Source organism: Euprymna scolopes, chromosome 25 (assembly GCF_053919585.1).
Source record: "Euprymna scolopes isolate OS-2025 chromosome 25, ASM5391958v1, whole genome shotgun sequence".
Lineage (NCBI taxonomy): Eukaryota > Metazoa > Mollusca > Cephalopoda > Sepiida > Sepiolidae > Euprymna > Euprymna scolopes.
The window spans coordinates 107,340,255-107,357,346 of NC_136506.1; the positions used below are offsets into that span (position 1 = coordinate 107,340,255).

Consider the following 17,092-nt stretch of genomic DNA (forward strand, 5'->3'; position numbering starts at 1 on the left):
TATACAAGAGCCAGGTACATCAAAGGTAGGAGCTGCTAGAAAGACCTTATTTTGCCTCAACCAAGTTCAAAATGTACTTTGTAATCTAGTGGGGGGGGGCCCTTTTCACTTCTCTGTAACCTCTTTCCTACAGAAGAGGCATTACAAGCCTGTCTCTGCTTTATCATTATTTTCATGGCAGGGGCTCAGCTGAGCTCTAATCTATGATCCCCCTTGTCAAACTTTCACAAAAAACACTCGTCTAGTTGAAACCACTATCAATAATTTCCCCACTATTTATCTGTGCCTAAACCTAAACATGGATTCCATGAACAAAGTTTCTTTCTTAGAACTGCACGCCTGTGGAACTCTCTTTCGTTTGCCTGCTTTCCAGCTGACTACAATTTAGTCATCTAACGTAAACAAATTCTTGATGAGCCATCTCCTTAAGTAATCCAATTTGCTAAATTTCCACTACTAACGATTACTACGATATTGTCCCATTGACTTCTGTACACTCGTTAACCCTTATCCTCGAGTGGCCTCCAGGCCTTGATAAGTGATGACTCTTATGTAAAAAAAAAATAAATAAATAAATAAAGCTTCTTATTGATTTATGCATGTTTTTTTCAGAGAAGATTGTAATTCCAGATTGATCCCGTACTAATCCAATTTTCAAATTCCATTTGATTCAGGAACTGGATAACTTCCTGATTACATTCCGATTGTTATCCGATGTAATCCACAGTAATCTAACTCAAAGAAAGAATTTTCATTGATCCTGTGTGATGTCAAAACCAAAACGAAAACAGCTGTCGATACAAGATTTGCAGTGATCCGATGAACCAAAATATCTTGATGAAGTGGAAGCATTACAGTACAATACAAAATATGATACATCTCCAAAAATAAAAGCAAAACCATAAAAAAACTGCTAAACCGGAAAACCATAAAAAAAAAAAAAAAATTTATTGAACTTAAGGAGTCAGAGTCGGATAAAAAATTCCAACTCCTAGTAATCTAAGAAATCCAACTCTGACTCCAGCTAAAACTTCTGACTCCCTCCGACTCTGCAACCCTGATACCTAATATATTTCAGATCATTTTCAAATGGAGCATCATTTTGTACCATAAAACATGATCTCAAAAGGTGACAGCAATATGACATCTGGAACTGGTGCTACAAAACCTTTAATGCTTTGAACAGTGTTTAGCAGCAAATTTTTAATTTCGTTTACAAGATAATTTTTACAAAAAATATTATTTGTCCTATTATTTTATTTGGTTTTAATAAATAAATTACATCTCATTTTTTTCCCCCATTTTGTTTTAATAACGTAATTACTTAAAAACAGGCTCTCATTAGGAATTGAAAATTTTGTTTTTGTTAGCAGTTTACACAATTAAAATTACATTTACAAGGAAATTTTAATTTCATGTTTAGAAGAACTTTCATTTTTATTGATTTTTGTTTTCAGTCTGTTTTATTATCGGCAATACTTAAAACCAGAGGAAATAACTCAAAACCGGTTAAAAAAAAAAAAATCAATGTCGGTAATAATAATTCAAAATACATTAAATTAAATATACTATCAATATAAATTAAATTTAAATAACAATCTTAAATAAAACATTTAAAACAATTCTCTTGCTATAAATGGTAACTAACATACGACTATTTAGTAAAATCGATTTTCCTTAATGTAATATGCAAATGAGGATACATCTTCAGCATATATTTGGCATCACACTATATATAGAAATAAATGAAATAGGAAAGTAATGGCTCTTTTGTATGTATATAAATCAAATTGGGAACAAACAAAAAAACAGACAGGAATACAAATTTATATATATATATACATGCATGTATGTATGTATGTAAAATATATAACTAACCACTGGGCAAATTATTCTTCATAATATATAATATTCAATAGAGGATTGATTCTATAATAATATATACACAATCTGCATAAATTAAAATATTGTATTTAAATGTATTGTACAACCGGGTAACGCCAGATGTTCAAATAGTGGGTGCGTATATATATATATATATATATATATATATATATATATATATATATATTCAAACACATCTGATTGAACACGACAATTATTCTTTTTTCCTATCTTAATGAATAATTTTTCAATTTTCCGGGCAGTCTTTAATTTCAGTAGGTAATACAGAATGACGCCCAAAGGTTGTTTTTCGGCCATATTCTTCTTGAGCGCTTTCTATCGCTCCGATGCATCCGATTATCTTCAGGAGTGATTGTTGTTGTTTTTGTTTTCTTTTTCTATGAGGCTTGGTGTAACTATAGTTTGTTTGTTTTTTTAATTGGTTATAAAGGTGGGTACAGGAGGGTTAGGGCGAATTATTTTTATTCTATTTTTAATTTCAATTTTCTCATTGCACAGTTTATTAATTTAGTTTCTTGTTAGTTATTAAATACTGTTAGTATACTTGTTCCGGTATTAAATAAGATCCAGTTTAAAAAGGGCTGTCATGTTTGTTATAAGTACAGCTTTTAGTAATTTTAGTCGTCGTGTGCAGTTGTTAAGGTATCTGATTTTAGTATTGTTCATTAAGACATTTCTAATGTCGGACGACTGTAGGTTTTTATCGTGGGATATTAGATGTTGTTTAATGGCACTAATGTCAGCTAAATGATAAGTTAGTCATCGGGAGAGTGTTGTTGTTGTTGTATGGCCTATGTATGCGTTGTATGAATTTTTAGAGTAAGTTCGTGCATGAGGTCGCCAAGCTGATCAAGAACCTAGAAGTAAAGCAACTGGCCCTGATGGCATCCCAATTATAGTGTTAAAAAAGCTTCAACCAGAACTTGCTCCCATACTTACGAAACTATTTAAGCGCTGCCTTAAGGAGAAGTGCTTTCCGACTCCCTGGAAGACCTCATCAGTTTGCCCTGTATTTAAGAATTCAGGTGATAAGTCATCTCCCTCTCAGTACAGACTAATAAGTCTCCTGTGTGTTATGAGTAAGTTGCTAGAATCCATATTAAATAGAGAAATAGTCAACCACCTCAGCAGGAATAACCTTCTTAGTGACACACAATATGGTTTCTGCTCTGCAAGATCTACCGCAGATGTGCTGACGGTTATATCCCACAGGATTAGTGAATCTCTTGGCAAAGGCTTTCTTTCTAGGGCAATTGCTCTTGACATATCAAAGGCCTTCGACAAGGTATGGCATAAGGGTCTACTTCACAAGATTTCCAGCTACGGTATAACTGGAAATGTTTTCTCAATCATTAAATCATTTCTCTCCGATAGGCTCATAAGAGTAGTGGTAGATGGACAAAAAATCGGAGGCCTGCAATATAAATGCTGGAGTCCCTCAGGGGTCAATCCTGGGCCCAACTCTCTTCCTGATCTACATCAATGACCTCCCTAAACACATACTTAAATCATTCGTTGACATCTATGCTGATGACACGACCATCTACGGCAACACATCAAAGGCTGTAAATGACAAAGTTCTCTCTGATTCTCTCTCCTCTGATCTTGAGCGCGTGGTTCAGTGGGGGAAGATGTGGCTGGTTACCTTTAATGCATCCAAAACCAAACTCCTATCCTTACATCATCAACGTTCTGATCCCCAGCTGGCATCAATTGGGATGGATGGCTCTTGTTTGGGTGAGGCCCCATGTTTTGACAAGCTTCTGGGTTTGACCTTTACTCCTGATCTGAAATGGAACACGTACATCAAGTCTGTTGCCAAGGTCGCTGGAAAGATGGTAGGATCCTTCTACCGCTCCAGAAGATATCTCACTAATGATACAATTCTCTATCTATATAAAAGCCAAGTACGTCCAAGGATGGAATACCGTTGCCATATCTGGGCAGGAGCTGCTAAAAACAGCCTATCCTGCCTTGACAGAGTACAAAATAGACTTCGTGGCTTAGTGGGGGATGCCCTTTTCTCTACCCTGCAACCTCTCTCACACAGAAGAGACGTTGCGAGCCTATCCTTGTTTTATCATTATTTCCATGGCAGGTGCTCGTCTGAATTCCAATCTCTGGTCCCCCCCCCCTCGCCAATCTTTCACGAAAAACACCCGTCTAGCTGAATCCACTGTGAAAAATTTCCCCCACTCTATATCTGTGCCTACATCAAAACGCGGATTCCATGAACAAAGCTTCTTTCTTAGAACTGCACGCCTGTGGAACTCTGTTCCGTCTGCCTGCTTCCCACCGGACTACAACTTGGATGTGTTCAAGTCCAACGTTAATAAATTCCTAATGAACCGCCCCATTAAGTAAACACTTCATCAAATCTCCACACTAACGTAATGTACTTGCAATAACCCTTATCCCTGAGTGGCTTCCAGGCCTTGATAAGTGGTGATCACTGTGTAAAAAAAAAAAAAAGCGGCAAATAAATTCATACACTACATCAGCTTGGTTTTGTGTGATGTTAGTATTGTTTTTGATTATTAAATTGAAAGTTTTAAATTTGGTATAATATATTATTAGTTTGATCTTTTTGTTTTGGTCAGTAGGTCTGATGTATCTTTTAATTAGGTCTGTTATTATTTCATCTATTTTGTAGTTAGTGTGTAATTGGTTTTTATAGTATACTTTGGTGTCATTTTCGTTAGGGTTTATGTTTTTATTGTGGAGTGAGTTTAAATAGAGTTTTGTGTGTTTATCAACGATTTTATTGGGAAAGTTATTGTTTATTAGGGTTTGTTTTATGTTTGTTAGCTCTTTGTAAAATATTTGTCGAGTTGATGCTATATTGTATGCGCGGTGAATCAAATTTCGGTAAATTTTTAGTTTACCGATCCCTCGGCATTCACCTCTAATTTGTTGATTTTTATAGGTTTTTCGGATATGCTGAGAATGAATATCGCATTTATTTTTTGCGCAAACACACAGTTATCCATATTTGAAGACATTCAGTATCCAACGTAATCCTTTTCATTTTTAATGGCGGCCATCTTGTTTTTCAATAACGAAAAAACGCCAAAAGAAGCTAAATATGCCACATGTAACAGGAATCCCCCCTCCCCACCACTGGCGTTGGCGCAAAAGAAAATAAGGTTTATTGGAGGGGGATGTGGTAAATTCCAAGAAATCTTGAGCGAAAGGAAAGAACGTAAAGACAAGACCACAAATAAAAAACAGTATTTAGATTAATATTTATTAAAATAAATTAAAAGAAGTAAATATTACCTTTTGCTACAACAGAACACTGACCACTAATTTTTTTTTTCTGTTTTTTTTAGGGGATATTCGATGTTGCAGGCCACAAATCTGATAATCAAATTCGTCGCAAATTTACGGTTTGCATGATATTATTAACCCCCTTTTAATTGATCTAAAAAAATTAAGTTTTCACGAGTGGTTTACAAAAGCATATTTTATGTTTTTCGTTCTTTTTTTGGGGGGAGGGGGTATTCAAATATAGAACTTGTGTGCTTTAACAGGTGCTTCTGCAGTTTAATTAACCGTTTTTCCATGAAGGGGCGCGGGCGGGTGTGTTGTGACGGTCGCTCTTTTTTTTTTCTTTTTTTTTTGCTTTTGCCTCAAGGTTTCAGGTTCGAGCCTACCTCCCCCCCAAAACAATTTTGTTTTCAAACACCCGGGCAATGCCAGGCACCCATGCTAAGAAGTTTTAACATTGTTTGTTTTTTTTGGGTTTTTTTCCCATCATCTTCCCTGTTTTTTTTTTTGTTTTTCCAATTTTTTTTAAGAAGTTTTAACATTGTTTTTGTTTTTTTAATATTTAAACAGGATTATTACTTTGTTGTGTTTTGATTCCCCCCCCCCCAAACTCTAAACACCCTGGAAACGCCGGGAACCCTTGCTAGTATATATATATAACTGAAAGTGAACCTTGGATTTACTTTCAGCAGCATCGTAACTCTTGCTTCTCTGATTTTGTCCTTTAGTCCTCATATTCCATGATTGATGTTTCTGACATAGGAAAAAGAATAGCTGTTTTCTGTGGTAGCATCTATCCATCTAACACTTTTTTGTTGGCTAGTTTTTGACATTGAAGTATTTTTTTTTTAGCTGCTTACATCAAATGGCTTTATGCCTTGTCTGAAGGGATTTTCCATTAAAAAAAAATGACAATAGTGCTCAATTACTTGTTCTAGAGCATATGTTTTTATTTAATAGACACTATAGATTATTTTGATCATGCATCAGTACCTTCAATTCCACAAAAACACTGAAAACTTAACCCAAAAAGTTAAAGATACCAAATGCAACGTGTTCATTCGATAACGTGTGTGTAATATATTAGTGAATGAATGACAAAAGTCTATATTTCCTAGTTTATGATGTTGACCATCTTATAATTTATTTCTTTAATTCAGTTAACATTTAGAATTCTTGACAGCATCTATTTCGTAGAATAAAATCAATCACTTAATTATTATATCAATTAGTGAGTCCTTAACTCATCAGAAGAAGTAGCAACAATCAAGCCATCAAAAGGAAATAAAGTGCAGTTTTGTGCTACAAAACAGATACTGTCAAGAATTGTAAATGTCAACTGAATTAAAGGAATAAATTGTAAAATGATCAACACCATGAACTTTGGAATATAGACTTTTGTCATTCATTCACTATATTGCTCTGTAATTACATTGAGCTTCTTAAATAAGGATTGGTATATATTATTAGGAAATAAAGTATATTTCCATATATATATATATATATATATATATATATATATATATATATATATATATATACACACACTTTCACCCCAAACAAGACATAATATTTGGGATCATGTTTAACAGAGGACTGTATGGAATTGAGCAGAGAGAGGTCTGTTCACATTACATTTAAACTTCTGCAGGTTTCAGGAAAGCAAAAAACAGGAAGAGAATTACAAAGTCTAGCAGTCCGCAGAAAGAAACTATTAGAGTAGAAGGATTTCCAGTATTTAAAGACTGCAACAGTGGAGGGGTAGGACTTTACTACTTTTCAGATATCAGTTTGGAGTATGTACGCTGAGAAGGCATAAGTGCTATACCAAAGCACATTTCATTAAAGTACTTGTAACACAGGCACCGGGATGCAACATTGAGGTGATGCGACATTGAGTATTTTCTAGTCTAGGTTCATCAGAACCTTATTAATAATAAGGGTATTTATTTACTTTTTTATGTTTTATATATATATATATATATATATATATATATATATATATATATATCAGTATATTGGTTAATATTCCCTAATGGGTACAGAAACCCGGTTTCAATCCTGCACAGTGCAATGATATATGAAAGTGACCTTAGTCAGTGAGAGTTGAGGACATGTGTTTACAGAGAGAAATGACATGAATGATACAGTGATGCAAGTCTTAAAGATAGGCTTAGATCTGGTGATCTCAAAGGAAGATTAAATCTGGGCAAGAACGTGTGCAGAAAAGATATAAACATGCACAAGGTGGTTTCATGTTTAATGGGGTGCATAGTTCTTGATGAGCCGTTCTACTTAAATTAACAAATTTACCGAATTTCCATTACTAACGATTACTATATTGTCCAACTGATTACTGTACACTCTTAAACCTTATCCTCGAATGGCCTCTGGGCGTTGATAAGTGGTGATGCCTATGAGAAAAAGAGAAAAAAAGAAAAAAGTGTATGCTACAGACACCTGAAATCTGCAGTTTATCATCCAAGATCCAACAAATATAGAGATTTATCAACGTATTCAAAAGCCTGATCAAAAAGCAAATGGTGTTGAAGAGGAAAATAAAGAATTACAAAATGTCTTATCAAATGTTAACACTGACACGAACATGCCCCCTGCATATTTAATGTTTGCTAGGAAAGTAGTTCAGTTTTTGATAAATTGAAATAAAAAAAAAAAGACGATATTATTTTAGAAAAAGGTGTGAATTCGAACTAGTAGAAAAAAATATATTATTTTTGTAGATTTCCATGTGTTGGAAAAGAATTTGAAAACCATATTACAATTACATTGAGAGTATCGCGAGGACCACTGCGAAGAAGGTATGTTCTCTCTACCATGCTAGAAAGCTACTAATGCCCGAATGTATCTTGTACCTCTATAAGGCCACCATTCGCCCATGTATGGAGTATTGTGGTCATATTTGGGCTGGTGCATCTGCTACTAGTCTCTCGCTCCTAGACAAGGTTCAAAAGAGAGTCGCCAACCTGATAGGTCCTGAACTGTCATTTAAGCTTCAGCCTCTGTCCCATCAACGAAATGTTGCATCCCTCTGCCTGTTCTACAAGTACTTTAACGGTGAATGCTCTGACGAACTGCAAGCACTTGTACCCTCCCCTCGATGTAAATACCCACGACAAACCCGACAAGCAGCTAAATCCCACTCCTTCACAGTAGAGATGCCTAGATGTAAGAGAGCCTTCTACTCCAGTAGTTTCTTCCCCAGAACCGCTAGACTTTGAAATTCCCTTCCGGATCCCTGCTTCCCCAACTGTACTGTTATGCAGAAGTTCAAGTGTAACATGAACAGACATCTTGCTGCCCAACTCCCTACATAGTACCCCTGTAGCTTATGTCCCTGATAGTAGCCCGCTACATCAAAGTGGCAACGTGCCTTGTTTGGGGTAAAAACATAAAAAAAAATATCCATCGCAAATTAATAATTTTGGAGATATTAATATTTTTCCAAGAGATTATTTTCTTTGTAAAATCAGTTATAATGGCGTAAGTCGGCTGATTATGCATGCGCACAGACACCATTTCACTAACTTCATTTACGCTACGCACAAGCAGTAGTCACATGACATTTCACATGGTGCATGAATACATGGCGGACATTTTAAATCACGAGAAATATTTTCATAAAATAAAATAAAATAAAGTTTTCACCTCATTTAACAGTAAAAATAATGCTGTCAGTAAGTTTTCACGATCGGTTTACAAAAAACATCTTTATGTTTTTCGTTCTTTTTTTTGGGGGGGGGTATTCAATTATAGAAGTTGTATAGCTTAACAGGTGCTGCTGTAGTTTAATTAACCGTTTTTTCTGTAAGTAACGTGCCGACATTTATCAAGCAGAGTACTGTCTGCTCGATAAATGTTGGCACGATACTTATGGAAAAAAATGGTTAATTAGGTTTTTGTAAAGCGCTCATGAAAACTTAATTTTTTAGATCAATTAGAAAGCATTAAAAACTACATAACACACAAAAAAATGAACCACATTTTTTAAAAACTTTCTTGTTATTTAAAATGCCTGTTAAAAATTCCTCTGCAATGAGACAAGTCACTTCACACTCGTGCGCATGCAAACGCAAAAACCGAAATTATGTAAACAAATACAATGATGCGTTGTGAGATTTGCTTTTAGCTAACATAAACTAATAAAATGCTGATTTTTTAAAATAAATGTGATTTCTCTTCGATCTGTGTGTATGTGTAATCAGGTGACTTACGCCATTACCACGCTGATTATACAAAGAAAATAATCCCTTAGATAAATATTAACATCTCCGAAACTATTAATTTGCAACGGATACGGTTTTCAGATTTTTTTTTCTTCTTTTTACATGGTAGTCACCACTTATCAAGGCCCGGAAGCCACTCGGAGATAAGGGTTATTGCGTGTACAGTAATCAATGGGATAGTATCGTAGTAATGGAGATTTGATAAAGTGTCTTACTTAAGGGGGCGGTTTATCAGGAATTTGTTTATGTTGGACTTGAAGACATCCAAGTTGTAGTCCGGTGGGAAACAGGCAAAAGGAAGAGAGTTCCACAGGCGTGCACTTCTAAGAAGCTCTGTTCATGGAATCTACGTTTTGATTTAGGCACAGATAAAGAATGGGGAAAATTATTGACAGTGGTTTCAGCTAGACGGGTGTTTTTCGTGAAAGATTGGCGAGGGAGGGACCAGGATTGGAGCTCAGACGAGCACTTGCCATGGAAATAATGATAAAACAAAGACAGGCTTGCAACGTCTCTTCTGTGGGAGAGAGGTTGCAGGGAACAGAAAAGGGCATCCCCCACTAAGCTACAAAGTCTATCTTGTACTCTGTCAAGGCAGGATAGGCTATTTTAGCAGCTCCTGCCCAGATGTGGCAGCAGTATTCCATCCTTTTTCAACACACCAAAATCTACAAGAAAAAATTTTTTCTAAAATTTTACCAAAAAATCATACTTCAAACAAAACAAAAAGATTATTTCTAAAATTATTATTTAGGAAAAACGTGGATATAAGGCATAAATTGAAAGAAGAATTGGAATATGATGCACATCATAAAACATCCAAAATAAAATTAAAAGTATATTAACTAAATAAAAAAAATATATATACCCCAGACACAAATGAACAACGAAAAGCACCTATATCAGTCACTTATGATATGTCTGAAGTACCACCAATACAAAAAAAAAACAAAAAAAAACATAAGCAAATGAAAACGTACTCTGACAGGAGTTATAGAAATAGATCCCAAAAGGAAAATGGCGAACGGACATAATATCTAGGGGGGGGGGGGGATATGTTGTGAGGTGGCTCATACCATATGACTTCTGGTCACCTGGAGATATTAAAAAAAAAAAAAAACGGTGCGCAGAACACGTAGAATAGTTTGTATTCCATCAACATGGACTTGTAGCTAACACCTACTATTTGTAAATATGTCTCGTTTCACAACTTAATAAAGTAGCTATCTACATTTTCTCTGTCATTCTTTTTGTGTGATGTAACGGAATGATACAGTGGTGCGAGTATGAAAGATAGATCTGGTGATCTCAGAGGAAGATTACATCTGGGCAGTACATATGCAGTAGAGATGTAAAGCAAGGGAAAATAATATCTTTTCTAGGTTCATCAGGACCTTATTAATGATAATAATGGTATCTATTTACTTTTTCATGTCTGTGTATATGTCTGGAAATGTATATGTTTATAGGGAAATATGTTTATTCAACATACAACAAAACAGACTAGAAAATCAATGCTCTTCAGTTTTGCCATAGCTTGAACTAGACAATGAAGATAAACTTTAAAATAAACAAAAATATAAGTTATTTTCCTAACATTAAATTCAAGTGATTTTTCTCACCGCGCAGAGAATGATTATTCAATATAATTAAACTATGTACTAATTCCATCTCATCTGAAGTTTTGATTTCAAAACGACGCATAATTGTAATTCGTATTATTTGGATTCTTCAGACTACTGATCTCATCTTGAGTGTCATTTTCACAATGTTTCGGTCAGTGTAACCTCCAACCCTCTTCATACGTATCTTGTTAAACTCGGAAATTTGGATGGAATTTTGAATGGAATCCCTTATTTACTTCACGAGGGTAGTATGCTATCGTTTTGTCAGTCTGGACTGGATAAAAGTCCTAAGTAATTTGCAATTGTATTTTTCAGTTATCCACACAGAGAATTGAACCGTCAATCTTTAGAAAGATCACTTTTACAATTGATTTTTCCAAGTATTCTTTGCAGACAGTTCTAGTACGAATTTTGAGAGCCTTAAACCCATTTTATTTCTAGTTATAAGTATCACTATTTATTACTACCATATATATATAAGCAAAATCCGATCCCGCATTTTGCTAAATCCTATCCTCTGATGAGAAGGAAAGTATTTCTTCAAAACTCCGTGGATTAAGGACTATCCACTTATTTAGGGTTTCCTTTTTAAATTAAATATGTTTTTAACTCTTTTTCAAAGTGTTTTTTAACATGTTTTATTAACTACTTGCTCTTAACAGTAGTCTGAAGTATCCAAATAATACAAATAATCTCAAAAATTCAGAAACACAAAATTGTAACATGACCATTTTTCTTCTGTGGTAGCATGCAATTAACACTGCAACCGTCATCAGAATCAATCACTGTCCTCAACCCAGCACAACCAGTGGACGATCACAGCTTTTGCAGTGAATGCACACAAACACATGTTCACACAGAAGACTTTGTTGGTTTGGTTACATTGAACGAACATATGAGAGTGCCTGGGTTAGTCGATGTAAAACAACTGAGGGAGCAGGGAATTTGATTATTTTGTTTTATGGCATATCAACACATTTTGGGTTATTTAATGCCAAATCCAGTAACTTGGGAAAAAGATTTTATGCTTCAAGTTGTTTATATCTTCAAATATTTATTCATGATGTTTGGTTTGGTTGTTTTGTAGAGGAAAATTGTTTTTGGCTTTGCAGAAAAACATGATTGAGTTTTGCAAAAGGAAAGTAAAGGAAAAAGAAAACATCATTTGGTGCATTTTAGACCAGGAAGTCGATATCTTTAGGCAGCCTGATCTGTTAACACTGTGAAATAGATATATTAATTTAAACAAAATTATTATATTATTTTATAATAACATATAAGAGTGTTTGGTGTTTGTAGATGTAAAACTGATGAGATAGCAGGAAAAGGTAAACAAAATAAACTAAGAGGAAGGTACAGGGATTGATTTGAGAAAAATAGGATTAAAGGTTTAGATGAATTTGGAAGTCAAATTCTAAAAGCCGTCTAAACACATGTCAAAAAATGTCAAAGAAAAAAAACAGATGTTCAACTAAAAATGATTATGAAATGATTATTCAAATAAGAAAAGTAATTTTGAATGAGAAAAAAAAGATCCATATTTCTTACCCCTCCCCCCCAGTTTGGCTCGACTGTGTTGTTTTCCGTCCGTGTCGCAAGACTTGTGTAAAATATTAGTCAAAATCCTCTGCAAAGCAATCAAAAATCAATAAAAATATTTAAACATTTTAATTTAAGAAAGATTTGAATGAACATTTAACTTAGACATCGCCAAGATTAAGAAAATGTTTTTTGTATTTAATTAAAACTAATAATTGATGTTTCTATAGATGAAGACACATATGAACCTAAATATTATTTTTATTTTAGCAAACTATATTTTAGTCTTTTTTGTGTGTTGTGCATTGACTCAATTACATTTATTATTTAAATACAAAAATCTGGATGCAAATTTTTGCTACCTATGCAGAACACAGACTGTGCTGAAATATTAGAAATTTATTTAGAAACCTATTCTTTACATGGGATGGGGACGTTTTGTAACTATTCTGCACTTTCACCTAACAATTTAATAAATAAAAGTTACTGTATAGATTTAACTTGAAAATCCTATCTAAAAAAAATATGGTTTGATTATCAATTGATAAAGTCATAAATTCTTTTCAAGTGAAATATAACATTTTTTCTTAAATCGTTCTAATAAACATGTAGAAAATTGATAAAAATTAAGTATCTAATTGAATAATACTAAAATAGCAAAGCAATTTAGATATAAGATTTAAGAATACACACACAAGTCAGAAAACGTGTTCCAATTTTAATACGGTAGTAAAAAGTTCTTTTTGATTAAGGTGCATCCGGCTCTGAACTAGCATGTAATTTAATGATAAAAATGACAAATTGTACAAACCACTAAAACACACAAAAAACAGTAGATTGGTATGTCGTTTCTTTGATTGATGTGGTTTTATATGTTGTGGTGTATACATTTTTCTATTTATTAAGTTTTCTATACATTCTGCTACTTTTTTTGCACAGTGAACGAGGCATAAATAAAATTGACTAAGTTCAGCACCACCCACCCTATTTAGCCACCAAAGTCCCCAAGACCTTAACATATTTAAATTTGAGTCAGCACCATGCAAAACTGCTAAATAGACAGACATACACAGACAATTTTGGATAAATATGGTAAAATAGTCCCAAAAATGGAGTGATTTTATTAGATCTAGAAGAGCCCTTGTGGCACATCCAAAAGTTATTGCGAAGTATAGACAAACAAAATTATATAGAAATCAGTTAGTTACAACTTTTCAGAAAGTTTTATAAAAATCCAAGGCATCAAGTTTTTTTTAATAAGCACAAAATTATCAATTTTAGCCATTTTAACCCGAAAGGCACCCCTAAGGGGCAACCGGAGTTTTCCTGGAAAATTCGTTCTGTTACTTTTTTACTCATATCATGTTTAATGTTTGTGTAAAATTTCAAAAAATTCCAAGGCATAGTTATTGAGAAAAGTGCGAACAGACGAGGGTGAATTTACAGATCCACTCTCCATTTGTCGGGGGAACCAATAAACTTTATATATATATATATATATATATATATATATATATATATATATATATACGAGACAGACAGTGGAAGGTTTTGTTTTGAACAAAAAATCAAATTAAGACAAAAGAATCGATTGGCATTGGAAAATAAGCACAAATTTTCCAATTTCGATACCCCAAAAAGTTCAATTTTTTCAGATTGATCGTCCCAACATTATATATATAAAACGTAAAAAACATTGACTATTATTTCAAATAACTAAAACATACTTCAGAATCAATAATGATGTTATTTCCCATATACGCACGAAACCATTTTTAATGGTAAAATAAAATCGAAATTAAGATACAGATTTCAAATCATTCTCTTGTTCAGTATATTTCAAATTTAATCCGTTTTCAAACATTGGTACATTATAATCATGTGCCTATTTTCGCTTCGGTATTTGCTTTAACAATGCTCAATACACGAATATAGATTAGTAGTAGCCTAAAAATAAAAAATACTTATGGCAAGTGAGCTACACAGAAACCTGCGTTTCATTCCATTGAAAGAGCCAGGCTAACCGTTAGCATGGCCAAATTCCTTTACTGGAATAAAGCATGTTTATGCGTTAACTCACTTGCCATAAGTATATTTCAGACTATTAATATGCATATCACGCACAGTTAAGAAAAAAGATAATTCAAATAAAATTCGATTTAAATCTTACGTATTATATTAGCATAATACAAGTTGTTTTTGGTCGGTAAAAAGCAATAATAATAATGATGATAATAATAATAATGATAATGATAATAAAAGTAATGAAAATGCTAACGAGAATAATGATGGTAATAGTAAAGTAATAATAATAATAAAAGTAATAATAATAATAACAATAATAACAAGTAATAACATGCCACAAAAGAAAGTAGCAAACCAGGAAGTGAAAACGTGAAAAAAATGAACGAACGAAAAAAACACAGGTGATCGAGTGAAGATGGGGGGGGGGGGTGAATGTTCCCAAAACAAATCCGTGACTAATTTGTTTTCATAACAGACAATATGGAAGAGAAACAGATGTGTAGCAGATGTGTCGTGTACCTCCAGATGTGGCCGGTCTAGAAGTGGTTGTTTTCGAATCAGACGAACCGAAATCGAACGCAACACTTGCTCTCCATTACAGTAGTCCAAGTTACTACTAAAACTGAAACGGATTCATCGAATAGGGTTCCAAAAATGAGGGCGACAAATTTAATTAGGAAGGAGGGTGTGGAATCGTACGTCTATGCGATATTATATAATATATATATATATAATATATATATATATATATGCATGTGTATATATATGTACATATGTATTAAAGCTAAAGATCATTTCAATTATTTTTATAAGAAAACAAATTAAATAACAGTGCTGTTGCTGTAGTTTGATTGAAGCATTGTGATTACAGAATGTAGTTTCGAAGTTGTCCCAATGTATTGGTCAATATTGCATTAAATGTATATCTAATGTTGAATTAAATAACGAATAGTGGTAGTTTCAAGCCTCTATATTCTTCTAAATTTGAAATAAATTAACATTTTAAATCATTTCGGTTCGTTTGATTTAGTTTTAGTTACAGTAGTCCTAGACTTTTCGGCCATTAAACATGGAAAATCGGAAAATGACACATCACGACTTCTTGTTATAAAAAAAGACGAAAAAGGAAAAGTCTCGTTTTTAGGAAACGATTTTTTAAAAGAAATATAGATACAGGTTGATTTTTTATCAGAGCATGGACGAACAGAAGGAAAAGGGTAATAAAAACGGAGAGGGATTAAAATTAAAAATAAAGAGAAACTGATTGTTGTTATTTTTTCAGTTTTGTGATGAGAGAGAGAGAGAAAAAGAGAGAGAAAAAAATGGCGGATGGAAAGAAGAGACAAAGGAAGAAGTCGCAATTTAGGTCATGAAAAAAAAATGGTGTGCGTTAGTAAACATGGAAATTAACCGGTTCTTAACCATTTTTTAGATTAGGACGGGCCGTTATGCGTTAGAGAGACGATCCATCTTTCGTTAGATCCTCTCAAAGCAAATGGCGAGATCAAAAAACAAGGTGTGGTTGGTGAATGAAATGAAGGGGGGGGGGGTCCCCTTTAAAAAGAATCGTGGAATGTTGAAATGGCGACTATTAGATCATTTTTTTGTGTAAGAGATTATTCTTGTTCTTACATCCTACAACGTGGTTTTCGCTTACATGCAGAAAAGGTTAAACCTGTGGTTTTCTTTAAAAAAAAAAAACAGACAAAAGAATTGATTTTTGTATTTTAAAATGTTTCACGGGGGAGGGGTACGAAAACAAAACGAGTTTGGTTTAAACTGAAATAGCCGTTTTATATATATATATATATACATATATTTAACACGCTTGTTTTTTTGTTTTGTTTTTTGTTTTTTTGTAAATAGTAAGCAGCACTTACCATCCGAGCTTTTATGTTGTGATGTTATGTAGAGAAACGACAGCGTTGTCGCCAATACACATAAATAAACGGGGTAGGAGGGGAAATCTGGGTAGCGGTAGGAGTAGCAATCACTGACTGAGGAGCGGTGGAAGGAGATGGAGCAGGACGAGGTGGGAGGCATTTTTTTTTCCTCCCCGGATAGAATTTTAAGACTCACAGAGAGAAGGGAAACAATGAGGGAGAAAATAGTAAGAGTAAATGAGAGAGGGGAGTAATAAGAAAGAAGTTGGTAAGAGTCAACGCCAGAGAGGGAGCAATGATGGAGAAGCTGGTAAGAATCAATGAGAGAGGGGGGGAAACGGTAAGAGTTATGACAGAGCAATAAAGGAAAAGATGGTAAGAGTCAAAGACAGAGGGCGAGCAATGAGGGAGAAGTTGGTAACAAAGTTAGACAGAGAAGGGAGAATAAAAGATTGCCATGTGTAGAGAAACACAACATTAAACCGTCGGTAGTGCGTAAAGACGAAAAGAATGAATTAACTACATTACATCGTGACTAATAATTATTATTGCCGAATAATAAATGCTACCACTACGACAGGCTGGATGATAACTTTAATGG

At 33.9% G+C, this 17,092-nt stretch overlaps 1 protein-coding gene across 2 annotated transcripts in view; it reads right to left on the minus strand.

The window, feature by feature from the left end:
* LOC145247556 (uncharacterized) overlaps window positions 1–16,565 on the minus strand; it is a 92,441-nt gene extending 75,876 nt beyond the window's left edge. The window contains exons 1-2 of one of the 2 annotated variants that reach the window (XM_080109401.1): window positions 16,489–16,562; window positions 12,593–12,671 (exon numbers count right to left, since the gene is read on the minus strand). The gene's annotated coding sequence lies outside the window, so the exon portion shown is untranslated. Of the gene's footprint in view, window positions 1–12,592; window positions 12,672–16,488 lie in introns of both variants that reach the window. The other variant, XM_080109402.1, reaches the window with a different exon arrangement.
* Between the last annotated feature and the right edge of the window lie 527 nt (window positions 16,566–17,092).